The sequence below is a fragment of the Tursiops truncatus genome, chromosome 10 (assembly GCF_011762595.2).
Source record: "Tursiops truncatus isolate mTurTru1 chromosome 10, mTurTru1.mat.Y, whole genome shotgun sequence".
Lineage (NCBI taxonomy): Eukaryota > Metazoa > Chordata > Mammalia > Artiodactyla > Delphinidae > Tursiops > Tursiops truncatus.
In genome coordinates this window covers 4,927,627-4,940,474 of record NC_047043.1, presented here as the reverse complement: position 1 = coordinate 4,940,474, position 12,848 = coordinate 4,927,627, and the positions used below count along the sequence as shown (strand labels likewise).

General features: G+C 44.2%; 1 protein-coding gene across 3 annotated transcripts in view; it reads right to left on the bottom strand.

Moving 5' to 3' along the window:
• The window catches only part of RREB1 (ras responsive element binding protein 1), a 180,350-nt gene that overhangs the window by 138,972 nt on the left and 28,530 nt on the right, over nt 1–12,848 (bottom strand). The gene's annotated exons all lie outside the window — the stretch shown is intronic.

The following is a 12,848-nucleotide window of genomic DNA, read 5'->3' as shown; positions in this document are numbered from 1 at the left end:
TTGCTTCCTCCATAAGGCAGCTGACATGTTTCCAACTGTTAATACTTTTCCTACTGAGCTTCTGAAAGGGGCCTGTTGTCAGCCTTTTGGAAACATCTTCAGGCAGATAAGGGTGATTGTGGTTGCAGAAAACAAACACCACCCGCCCCCCAAATTATAAAGATGGGGGGCCTCTTGTCTAGTTGCAGAGAATGCTACTACAGAATCATGCGTTTGAGGCTTGTTTAGCAAGATGATGTTACACATACAGAAAGCTGGCCACTATATACTGGCTGTGACCTTTGACCCTCTTTCACGCCAACTCTTCTGAGTACCCCTGCACACCATACAAAGTTGTAAGCCCAATCACGGGCCTTTAATTTGAGGCCTTTAGTTGAACTCTGGTGTTCAGGACTGCAGACAGAAGTGTCTACTTAGGGATGGACTAAATGGATGGGTCCTGGCCAACACAGAACTCTCTAGAACCAAGCAAAAGCAGCTGGACCATTACCTATGACTTGAGATAATCAACCACCCAAGAGGGAACTGATTCAGCTGGCTGTTTCTCTGACGTCCAGAGTCATCAAAATTAAGTTTTCAGAACCTGTTATGTTTCCCAGGGTCTACTGTTTACTGAGGAAAACTCAACCCAGGGAAACGTTAGCAGTTGCATTTTTCTAAGCCTCCCCTCCACCCCAACCCCATGTCCCCATTCAGGGAGTTACCTTTCCTGGTCTCCCCATTGAGGAGTAGGTTTTGAGTAGGAACCATATCAAAGTTGGAATTTTGCTTGTAATTTAGCTTATTCTGTAAAATCCATGCAAACCTGCAAAGCTACATGGTTTTTCCTGACCTTGATAATGTCACCTAGGTAATACTGGCAACCTTTTAAGTTGAAAAAACAGTCTAAAAGTAACTTTTGAAAGTTGAATTCTAATGATACTGAGCTCTCTGTTCATCTTTTCTAGCTAATTCATAAACTTGGCAGTCAAACGAGCCGTCCAAAGGTCTGTTTGTCCATATTACATATAAATATCATTGACCCAACAGATATTTATTGAACATCTAATAGGTAAAAAAGAGTCATGCTATTAAAACCATGATGAGTTGCCACTTCACACCCACTAGGATGGCTGTAATAAAAAAGACAGATAATAACAAGTGTCGTCAGGGAAGTGGAGAGATGGAACTCTCGCACACTGCTGGTGAAAATGTAAAATGCTACAGCCACTTTAAAAAACAGCCTGACAGTTCCTCAAAATGTTAAGCATAGAGTTACCATCTGACCTAGCCACTCCACTCCTAGGTACATAACACAACACATGAAAACAGACATCCACACAAGAACTTGTACAAGAATGTTCATAGCAGTGTTATCCACAGCAGCTAAAAAGCAGAAACAACCCAAATAGCCATCAACTGATGAGTGGATAAACAAAATGTGGTACATCCATACGTGGAATATTATTCAGCCATAAAAAAGGAAAGAAGTACATACTACAACATGGATCAATTCTGAAAACACACTAAATGAAATAAGCCAGACCCAAAAGGACAAATATCGTTCTGATTCTGTTTATATGAAATGTCCAGAATAGGCAAATCTTCGGAGACAGGAAGTAGATTAATAGTTACCCAGGGCTGAGGGTTTGGAGGGAAATAGGGATTGACTGCTAATTGTGTGATATTTCTTTGAAGGGTGATAGAAATGTTTTAAAATTGATTGTGGTAATGGTTGAACAACTCTGAATATACTAAAACCATTGAACTGTATGCTTTAAATGGGTGAATTGCATTCTTTGTAAGTTATACCTCAACAAAGCTGATATATATATATTTCATATATATATATATGGAATTGTGAGATTTTATATATATATATATATATATATATATATAGGTCCTGTAGTGGAGAAGTGATACAAAAATGGATAATTTATAATCCATGCCTTAAAAGAGTTTACAGGCTAATCTCTGCATCCACAAGAAGTAATCATGAAATGCAAGCCAACGTTTAATAAGAACCATTAAATAGGTACAAAATTCAGAGGTTCCAAGAAAAGAGAGCACTTCAAATAAGAGTCATTGGGGAAAATTTCACAGAAGAGAAAGCGACGGGGCTGAGCCATGGAGAATGGCTAGAAATTTCGTGTCTGGAGATGGGGATTAGAAATAGTAGATGCAAAGGCACAGTGGCGGCAAGTTATGAGCCCTGTTCAGAGACCAGTAAGGATTCCAGTGTGTTGGATGGTAACCCACACAGCAACAGCAGGTGATGAGAGTGAAAGTCAACAGGCTGAGGCTGTCCCACAGAGAACTCTGAACACCGTCCATGGAAAACCTCAGGGACCAGGGCCTGAACTAGGGTGGAGCAGGGAAGGGATAGAGAATAGCTGATTGGGAGCCGCTTCAGAGGAAGAACTGATAGAAAAGCAGCTGGTGGGCCGGGAATGGGGGGTGAAGAAGTGAGGGCCAAGATGATGCCTGGGCCCCAGCCAGATGGAGAGAACGAATGACTAATGAGAAAGTCAGAGGTAGGAGCCCATTGGAGGTGGAAGGGGACAAAGCAGGTGACATCGAGCTGGAAGTAGAAATAATGGAAACCATAGAGCTATGCCATGGAAGAGAATCGAGGAGAAAAAGGATGTGGATGTTGGAGAAGGCCCCTAGGATGAGGTGACACAGTCCGCTGAATCTCATGAGACGTGTAGGCGTCCCAACCCCACCCAAAGGAGGGGGCAGGGCGCTCCAGACAGAGGGATCGGTAAGTAGCAAGCACAGGGCAGAGAGGCGTAACACAAGGTCAGTTTCCAGAACTGCAAATACCTGACTCTGTGGCTGGACCAGAGGGAGGAAGGGACGCAGCCAGAGATGGAGCTGGAGAAATTGCCCGTGGGCCAGACGGCCGAGAGCTCCGGGCACACCGTGGAGCTGACCTGTGCTTTATCCGACGCCGAGCCCCTGAAAGGGCTTAAGGAAGAGGTAGACAGAGCCTCCCTCGGGGGACCATGGAGAAGGACCTGGGATCGGAAGGTTAGTTAGGAATTAATAGAAGAGCCCACCTAAGAAATAATAAGGACCCTGTCAGCCGCTGGCTATAGAGGTGGAGGAGAATGGATTGGTTTGAGACAGACTTAGGACACAGATGCAATAGGATTTGACCAATTTGATATGGGAGAGAGGAAAAAAAAAAATCCCTCTGGAGCACTGACCACGGGGCGTGGCATCAAAAGAAGGGAAACCAGGCTTCCCTGGTGGTGCAGTGGTTGAGAGTCCACCTGCCGATGCAGGGGACGCGGGTTCGTGCCCCGGTCCGGGAAGATCCCACATGCCGCAGAGCGGCTGGACCCGTGAGCTATGGCTGCTGAGCCTGCGCGTCCGGAGCCTGTGCTCCGCAACGGGAGAGGCCACAACAGTGAGAGGCCCACATACAGCAAAAAAAAAAAAAAAAAAAAAAAAGGGAAACCACTCCAGCATCGGCAGAATGACACATGACAAAGCAGGGGTTAAAGTAAAAAGAGGGGGACAGACAGAGGGACTAGAGGTGGGAGGTGGTAAAGAAGATGGAATCCCCTGGGCTTGGTCCCAACTGCTTTGGAGTGAGAAGAAGAGACTTGAAAAAGACAGCTTCCCCAGTCTTGGTTTGGGACCCGGGTTGGGGGGTGGGTCCATGCATCATGGCGGGGTGGGGAGAGTAGGGGGTGGTGTGTGGAAGACGAGAGGAGGCTGGACCCAGGAAAAAGGCCTGGAGAGACATCTGGGGGCCAGAGAGGATGGGAAGTAAAAGGCTAGAGGCTAACCCCAGGGAAATGCCTGCCATGAGGTGGATGCAGAGGAGGGGTGACAAGTGCTCTCGGGGTCTCTTTCCTCTAAAGGAGCAGAACAGCTGGGGCGGGGAGTGCTGCCTTAAAAAAATTTTTTTAAAATGTTGTCAATGGTGTTAAATCACAGAGACGTCAAAGCAAGTAGCTGAAAAGGGGGTGAGATCTGAGAAAGTAAATTGATTTGAGAGAGGAAGGCAATGGCCAGAAAGCGAGGGTTAAGGAGTGATGGCAGGAGAGGAAGTGAATGAAGGCCTGAAGGCTGAGAAATTAGGTGACAGAAGGAGGGGCGAGAAGGGAAAGTAACGACAGCAACGTAGTAGGCAGCTAATATGTACTGAACACCTACTATGTGCCAGGCGCTGCTCTGAGGGCCCCCTGTGAATCATCTTGCTTAACCCCCCTCCAACCTGGCAGGTGCCTTATCACCCCCATCCTACAACTGATGAAACTGAGGAGTCCCAAGGTCCCCAGGCCGGGATGGCTGGGACCTGGCAGAGCTGAGCTAAACCCCGGGACCCACTCTTTCCTTGCTGTCATCACCCCTCCTGCTGTCAGTCAATCGAGAATTAAATAGTTTGCTAACAAAAAATGCCTACTTGATTGTCTTGACTAATCTGAATAAAAAACACTCTCGACTGGAGTTTGGCAGAAGGGCCAGTATTGTCTGTGCTGTCTTAACAAGAATTTAATTGGAAAGATAAGCAAATGACCAGCTTTCGGTATTGCTGATTTGGTTTATAACCATCCCTCCCGCACATAAACCTCGCGTACAAACCCCTTTCTGTTCTCCATAGACATTTATGTCAACAGGAAAGGAATGGAGATCCAGAGAGAGAGAGAGAATACAGATCTATGAAACAGAACACAGCTTTTGAAAGAAGGTGTGCATGCGTGTGTGTGTCTGCCTGCCTGTCTGTCTGTCTATGGCAGAGGAGGAATGGTAGGGAGATCAGCCTTGGGGAAAAAAGAGGGATAATTAATATTCTGTGACAGGAGGGAAGGGGAAAAGATGGTAGAAACTTAACTACTACATCAGGTTGTGGGAGTTACCATGCGATGGCTTTGACTACGGACAGCAGCAGGGCCGCAGAGCAAGGGCAGGGGGCTAAGGCTTGAAGCAAGAAGTCAGGAACTGGTGGTAGAAAAGTTCAGCTCTGCGTTAGCTTCAATGCCGCAGAGCCACGGAGGGGACGAAACATATGGTAGGGATTACTGACAGCGGGAAGCTGAAATGAGTAAAATCCATCACAAGGGGGATGACACCAGAGAGGGCCTGAGGCTGTGAGAATGGGGAGTGGCCAAGGGCCCTGAGGAAGAAAGGCAGCTTCAGTGACCAGGAGGGTGAGGCAAGGGGTGAGAGGAAGAAGGGGGTCTGAGGGTGGGAGACGGGGATGGAGACCTCGGGGGAGACAGAGAAGCAGAAGACTCTTGTGAGCTGGAGGGAAATCCTACTCGTGGGGCTGAGGAAACGATGCAGGAAGGACAGGACACGAGTCCTTGACAAAGAGGGTCCTCCACTCACGGAGGGACTGAGACTGAGGGCAGGAAGGAGACGGAGAGGAAAAATGTGAAGTCGGTCACTTTGGCTCTCCTGTGAGAGGCTCTGCAGGTGGCGGGGATGCAGATGAGAAGAGGCGGGCGTTGACAGGTGACACCCACATCAGAGGAGGCAGCACGGGCTAAGCCGTGTCCCCCCAGATGCGTACGCTGAAGTCCTAGCCCCTAGTCCCTCAGAGTGTAACTGTAGGTGGAGGTATGGCCTTTACAGAGGTCATTAGGTGAAATGAAGTAATTGGGGTGGTCCCTAATCCAGTAGGACTGGTGTCCTTCTAAGAAGAGGAGATCAAGACACACACACACACACACACACACACACACACACACACACACACACACACACATAGAAGGACGACCCGGTGAGGACACAGGGAGAAGGTGGCATCTTCCAGCCCAGGAGAGAGGCCTCAGAAGGCACCAACCCCACCAGCACCTCGATCTCGGCCCTCCGGCCTCCTCAACTGTGAGAAAATACGTTGCTGCGGTTCCAGCCCCCCAGCCTGTGTGGCTGAGTTACAGCAGCCCGAGCTGACTGATACAAGAAGGAGGGACCCAAAGACGACGGGGGGCCTGGCGTGGAAGGAGAGCGGAACACACTCCAGAGACTCCGCGGCCTCCCGGTCAACTGGGAGAACCAGTCTTCTCGAGGAAAGGCTTTGGGAGGAAGTGACATATCTAAGGACAAACGAAGTTTCCATCGGGGGGCAGAAGTAGGGAATGTGCTGTGGAGAAGCCCGGGAATTCGAGTTTCTTAGGACAAGGGGTGCACAGTCTCAATGGATGGGGTGGCTTGAAAGTCGGGGCCTGTCTTGGCTAATGATTTCTCCATCCCAGCCCTCAGCCCAGGGCCTGGCACAGCGCAGGTTCTCGATGAACACGTTTGCACAGTATGCAGAGGTGGAATAGACGTGAAGGAGGGGTGGAAATGGGCTGGAAAGAGTGGGGAACATAGGGGAAATTCCAACTGTGGGAGGAAGGTCTGCCTAGGATGGGCAAGGCGAGCAGAAGGCTTGAGAGGCAGTGGTGAGATGTCATTTCAAACGTCCAAATCCCCTTAGTAACGTAGCCAATTAGATGCTTCCTCTCAGACAAGCCGTGCAGCATCACAGGGATGGGCTGCCTTCATACAACCTCTGCTACCCTCAATACATTATGACTTTAGCTACCCAGATACCTCGGGGAATGCATTATTTCCGGTGTTTTTCCTTTTAAAGGTTAAAAATTTGGAGCAGATCGTTTTCTAAAATGTATTATGAACTGTCTCACTTTTTCTCCCTTTTCTGAAAAGTCAGAAAGTTAATATCTGCACAAAATGCTATTATAAACTTCAAATATTTTATTGGATTGTCCAATAAAGATAACTTTTTATAAGCAAGATTTATAGTAGACCACAAGATGGTCGCATCTTCAAGAAACTGTTCATCTGAATAGGCAGGTACTAGCTATTTGCTAGCGTCCCCTAGGCCTCCGCAGTAGATCCCAGTCGGAGTTTTTCGTCTGCTTTTAGCTATTTTTCCTCCCTCACTGTCTGGCTGTGTCTTGTCACTTCTTTCTGACCTCAGTATGCCTGCCAGTAGCAACCTCCTCTTCCCTTTCTAACGGATGGTTTCTAATTTATGTGGTTAGGAAACTGGATAACCAAGACTGCGAGAAATGTGTCAAAAGTAAGTGTAAGGGGCTTCCCTGGTGGCGCAGTAGTTGAGAGTCCGCCTGCCCATGCAGGGGACACGGGTTCGTGCCCCGGTCCGGGAAGATCCCACATGCCACGGAGTGGCTGGGCCCGTGAGCCATGGCCGCCGAGCCTGCGCGTCCGGAGCCTGCGCTCCGCAACGGGAGAGGCCACAGCGGTGAGAGGCCCACGTACCGCAAAAAAAAAAAAAAAAAAGTAAGTGTAAGGACCAGCATCTCCTTTTGTTGCCCAGAAGCCAAATGTTGCTGATGTCCTGATTCTCAGTTGGCCTTTAGATTGACGCATGGTTAGCGTACTTCTCAGCTACTAAAGTTGTTTCAAAGATATCAGAATATCAGGGAAGGTTAAATAACTCTTCTAAGTCAAACTTTCCTCCATGATGTTAGTTTATTGCTTATGGAATTTTTTTTTTTTTTTTTTTGTGGTACGCGGGCCTCTCACTGCTGTGGCCTCTCCCGTTGCGGAGCACAGGCTCCGGACGCGCAGGCTCAGCGGCCATGGCTCACGGGCCCAGCCGCTCCGCGGCACGTGGGATCTTCCCGGACCGGGGCACGAACCCGTGTCCCCTGCATCGGCAGGCGGACTCTCAACCACTGCGCCACCAGGGAAGCCCTGCTTATGGAATTTTTAAATGATTTAACCTCACCCCTCCACAGAAAGGGCCGGTCATCCCTCCTGCCTTCAGACAACGTGGCAGGTATTAGGGGAAAAAACTGCTCTATTCTCACAGGATGCAGATTCTTTCTTTCCCTAAAAGATGTACTCGGAGTTCAACATTTGTTTCTTTGTCGGATAGCGCTCTTTTGTCACGTACCAGAGTGCAAATAAATGAAATAAATACTTCCTCAATAAGTAGTAAGTATCTGTACCTTTGTGGGTTCAATTGAGGGTGGACAGGAGCAAAGTAAAATTTCTGCAGTTTCAGTTAAGTCCACCCCCAAACGGTAGTCGTCAGTCGAGCTTACTGACAGTGCAGTAGTATTTCCAATAACTCTGGCCACTGGTCCTCCTGCTAACAGACTAAGTCCATATGTTCCCCGGCCAAAGGATCAGAACAGAGTTTTCAACCGTAAAAAGTGCTAAGGAGCTGCAGTAAATCACACAACTAGATAGCCATGAAAGAGGCTGACAATTGCAAACACTGAAAACAATGTGTCTGTCCTAATAGACAGAAGACTCTCTTTCTTTCCCTCAGGAAGAAATAAAGTCATCTCTAGTGCTTGGGTGTCATTCCACAGCGACTAGGGTGTGGGGATGATTCTGCCCACTGCCTCTAACTCCCACAAGGCAATGGACTTAGCAATTTCAGGCACTTTTTCATATACTCACCTCAGCTACGTAATGGAGTCCATGCTCAAAAAATAAGATATTTCAGAGTGTGTGGGCTGACTACGTTACTTCTTCACGTTACTAAAGAAACCTGACATGCATTACTCATTCATTCAACCAGCGACTGGTTGCACTGATGATGTTCCAGGCTCTGAGTACAATAAAGCTCACAGGTTCCCTGCCCCAGTGGGTCTTACAGGCTAAAGGGTTGTTATGTTTTAATGTCCCTATCTTTAACGTCTCTATCAGGGTCAAGGATCTGAAGCAACCATCCACAGAATGTGACAGACGATCTAGGTAATTCTAATTTTAAAATGTGAGCTCTCTCCACGTCAGATCCGTTCCTCTTCCCCACGATTTATCTTTACACTATAGTTGTATGAGTTCTTCATGTTTCCTGTGCCTTACAGCCAACTCCACTGTGTATCAGAGCATGTTTTATTCCTAAACTGAAACCAAAGTTTCAGGCTTCAACTACTTTCTTTTTTCTCCAATTTCTCAGAAATTGGACTTTACAAAGCAAAACAAGGACTGCAAATATACTTGGAAGTGGCCCATTACAGTGTAAGGAGCATGGACTGGGCTGTGAGACAGCCCTGGGTACCATCCCGGCACCGTCACTGACCAGCTGTCACTAGTACAGTTGTCTAACTCTGGAGAACTTCAGTTCCTTCAACTTTAAAACGGATGTAATAATGAGGATCGAAAGAGATGATATGCATGAAGCATTCAAAAAGGCATCTGGCCGGGCTTCCCTGGTGGTGCAGTGGTTGGGAGTCCGCCTGCCGATGCAGGGGACGCGGGTTCGTGCCCCGGTCCGGGAGGATCCCACATGCCGCGGAGCGGCTGGGCCCGTGAGCCATGGCCGCTGAGCCTGCGCGTCCGGAGCCTGTGCTCCGCAACGGGAGAGGCCACAGCAGTGAGAGGCCCGCGTACAGCAAAAAAACAAACAAACAAACAAAAAAAACAAAAAGGCATCTGGCCCATGTTATGTATGCAGTAAACTGTGGCTCTTATTGTATATTTTAAAATTTTGATGCTTAATATTTACATGCTGCAGCAAACACGTACATCTTAATCCAATAAAACTGTTAAGGTTACATCAAGTTCCCTATGTAATCTTTTATTAAAAAAAAAACAGAATAGTCCACGTCAAGTTCATTATTTCTTGACTGCTCCATGACAATCATCCACTTATCAATATGAGTATGTTTATATAGCTGGATTTACATATGTGAGCACGTATATACATAAAAGTACTTATAAAGCTGTTTAGTGTTACTGAAATTATATTATGATGACAACAGATAAGACAAAATTGTTATAACCAAAATACTGAGTTAGAAACTTTCTGCAGTCATTAAAACAATGCAGTCATTAAAACAATCTATTTCTATTTTGTAGAAATAGATAGACCTGAGTGATGTGACTCTCTGATTGGTCAAGTTGGTCCTATTATTTCAGATTAATTTGGGATAAGAGCTGATTTTCCCATGATTCCTTCAGTAGAGAACCCAAGGCACAGAGAGAGTACATAATATGCCCGACTTAAACAGCTAGTGGGTGGAGCAAGGTTTGGAATCCAAGTCCTCTGAGTCTATAGCCCAAGTTCTTTCTATTGCACTCTATAGGATGACAGGAAAATTTATGTCCTGATCAGGCTGTAAGTCTAGAGTTGCACAGAGAAACAAACTTTCAGTTTTGGGGAAAAAAAAAAAAAATAGGAGGGAGATGAGATAAGTACATGTAGATACTAAGCATGCAATACAGCTAGAATATACATAATGTACGTATGTTCCATCCTATGCCATAGTGCCAATGCAATGCTAGACCGGTCAATGGAATCAAACAGGAAACCTAGAAGTATTTGCTGTATGATAAAGGTGGTACTTCAAATCAGCAAGGGGAAAAGGATAGATGAGTCAACAGAACTGGAACAACTGAAAGGGAAAAAAATTCACACCAAATACCAACTTCACACTAACTTTACACCAAAGGCTAAAACCTATTCCAAATAGATTAAAGAATTGAATGTAAAATGGAAAAGGATAGAAGAATCAGAAGAAAAATATGTAAATATTTACCTGGTCTCTGGCCGGGTGGGGGTGGGGTGGGGGCAGGTTTGAAGGGTTTTTAGGGCAAAGGAAGAAACCATAAAGGAAAAGATGCACATTTCCATTTGCATAACAATTTTAGATTTAAATACATTAAAAAAAATCTGCAGGCTAAATTGAAAGGGAAATGACAAACTAGGAGAAAAGCATATTTACAGGCAGAGCTGGTAAGGAGCCTCAGTATAACAGTATAACAAAAGCTACACTTTAGTAGGTGTATAAGATGTGTTAGCTTTGCACACAATATCTCATCATAATCCTATAAGGGAGATACAGTTAGTTCCACTTTTAAAATAGAGAAGTGGAGACAGTGAGTGGCTAAGAAGTAACACAGCCCGGGTCTCAGAGCTAATAAGCGTCAGAACAGAGACATGAATGTAGACCTCTTTCTGAGTTTCATGCTTTTCCTCTTAATTTTTATGCTCTACCGACTCTTACAAGTCAATACAAAAAGAGCATCTCAACTGCAAAATGGACAAAGGATATGAAAAAGCAATTCACAAAAGCAAACGTATAAATACTTAATAAACACATTTTAATGTCCAGCATCTGTAGTAATGAAAGAAACGCCAATCAAAGATTGCAGTTAAGATTTTTTTCCCCTATCATATTGGCAAAAAATATTTTAAAATTTCAACATCTAATTTGGGCAAAGCTGAGGAAAACAGATATACACTGTTGTGGCAATGATAGTGTTTCAATTATTTTGAACAGAAATTTGAAAATTTACATCCTTGAAAATGTGTACTTCTTTCAGCCAGCCAATCCACTTCCAATTAAAAAAAAAAAGAATTCTAGAAGCTTTTCTGAAGAGATATATACAAAGATATTTGTATAAAGGTGGTTGTTATTAGATCACTTGCCATCATGAAAAACTGGAAACAAGCTAAATGTCTACTAATAGGGCTTTAGTACATAAATGGTAAAATAGTCATATGATAGAATAACAGGCTACCATTAGCAATCATGAAGTGTAAGTTTACTTAAGGTTGGAAAATGTTCAAAATACAGTAAGTGAAAAAATTATAAAGCGGTATGTGTTATTTTTAAGTTTTGTTTTTGTGGTTGTCCACATTTTTCAAATTTTTCAGAATGAATATATATTACTTTTACATCAGGAAAACAATTATTATTAAAACACCAATAAACCTGAACCAGAAGAATACCTAGTTTAAGATTACAAAGTTTAAATATGATTTCTACTTAAAACTTGTTATGTTCCAAGTTTTGGTATACATGGGAATTCAAAGTAGGAATCAAAGATTAAAAGGTTCCTGTGGAACCCCAACCAGATATAAAAGCAAGGTACAGATTTCTATATATGAAGAAACTGGTGGTTAGGCCACTAAAGGGTAGATGCCCTCCCCGACCCCACCCCATCCCCAAGAAGGTTAACTGCTCTTCAGTATTCAAATCCATAAGAGGACTCATAAATACCTCATACAGAGACAGGTATTTTTACAGGAAATAATAACCTGTATGTTCAAGATAGGACTGACCCTTAATTTCTATCTTTCCTCTTAGGTAATATTAATATTGTAATTTGTAAATAAATTTGTTCAAATTGTATGAATCTTCCAAGATAACCAGTATATATATATTTTTAAAAATATATATATTTTCTTGGCTGCGCCATGCAACATGTGGGATCTTAGTTCCCCGACCAGGGATCAAAACTGTGCCCCTTGCATTGGAAGCGTGGAGGCTTAACCACTGGACACGATGGTGGTCCCCAAGATAACTGATTTTTAACTTAAAAACACTTAAACAGTAAGAACTGAAATATACTTCTCCAACATATAAAGAGTATTATCCATTTCAAACCACAGCCAACTAATATATTTCACAGGGAAATTATACTTCATAATGAGAAGCTAGAGGAACTTCTTTAAAAATAAGAACAAAAATCTCCAGGACAGAAAAAAAATTATTTAGTATTGTTTAGCAAGTTTTTCTGGCCAATGCAATAAGACATGAAACAGATTAAGAGATTTAAATACTGGAAAGAAAAAGTTCACATTATCATTAATTGTAGATATCATTGTGTAAATAGAAAACCCAAAGAAATAAATGGAAAACTATATTCAAGAGAAATCTAATCAAAGTAGCTATCATTATTGAAATCCTATATGATCAACACTGCAGTGCTATATTGAAGAGTCAAGCATCTAGTAAGTAGTAGAGCTGGGATTCAAACCAAGTCTGATCCATTCCAAACACTCCAACGACTGTGTTCTCTTCAATATGTTATTGTTTTGCTCTGTAAGTGAATAGCTATAACATATGCAAGTACACACACACACACACACACACACACACTTCCTATGTGAAAGCAATAACCATCAAAAAGTACAA